Consider the following 603-nt stretch of genomic DNA (forward strand, 5'->3'; position numbering starts at 1 on the left):
CCCGTGACGTAGCCCGCGGTCCGGCCGGCGGTATTCAGAGCCCGAGCACAAACTACTTCCCGGGTGCCAGGCCGCCCCGAGGTCGCCCCGCTGCCCGGGTCACGCGTGGCGCTGGGTGGCCGCGAGTTGGGCGCTCCCGGGCCTGACTGCACGACCGTCGGGGGCTGCTTGGTTTGGTGGTGGTGGTGACCTTTTCCCCACCATCCGTGTTCCATCAACTGCTTAGAGACACGGCTATAGAGATTGTGATTAAAAGACGACCCCAAGAATCTAGTGCCGTGAAAGTGGCGGGGTGGGGGGTGGGGAGACCTGGTTGGGGTCTCTGGAGTGAGCCCGCTGTGTGGCAGCGTCCCTGTGGGGACCCTTGGCCGGTGGCTGGGTCACAGTTTCACACACCGGATGGGGCAGGGAACTGGGTCCGGCGGGGGCGCTGTGCCTCGAGGTTCAGTGCCTCGAAGCTAGATTTATTTGCATTTGGCTGCGCCTGACAGGCTTTCAGTTTCTGCTGAAATTGTGCGGTAGGGCCTGAGGTGTTTGCTAAAGCCTGCCGCGCCCTGCTCGACCCGACCCGTATCACCGCACATGCACCCCAACTGCATGTTA

The sequence above is a fragment of the Pongo abelii genome, chromosome 3 (genome assembly GCF_028885655.2).
Source record: "Pongo abelii isolate AG06213 chromosome 3, NHGRI_mPonAbe1-v2.0_pri, whole genome shotgun sequence".
Classification (NCBI taxonomy): Eukaryota; Metazoa; Chordata; class Mammalia; order Primates; family Hominidae; genus Pongo; species Pongo abelii.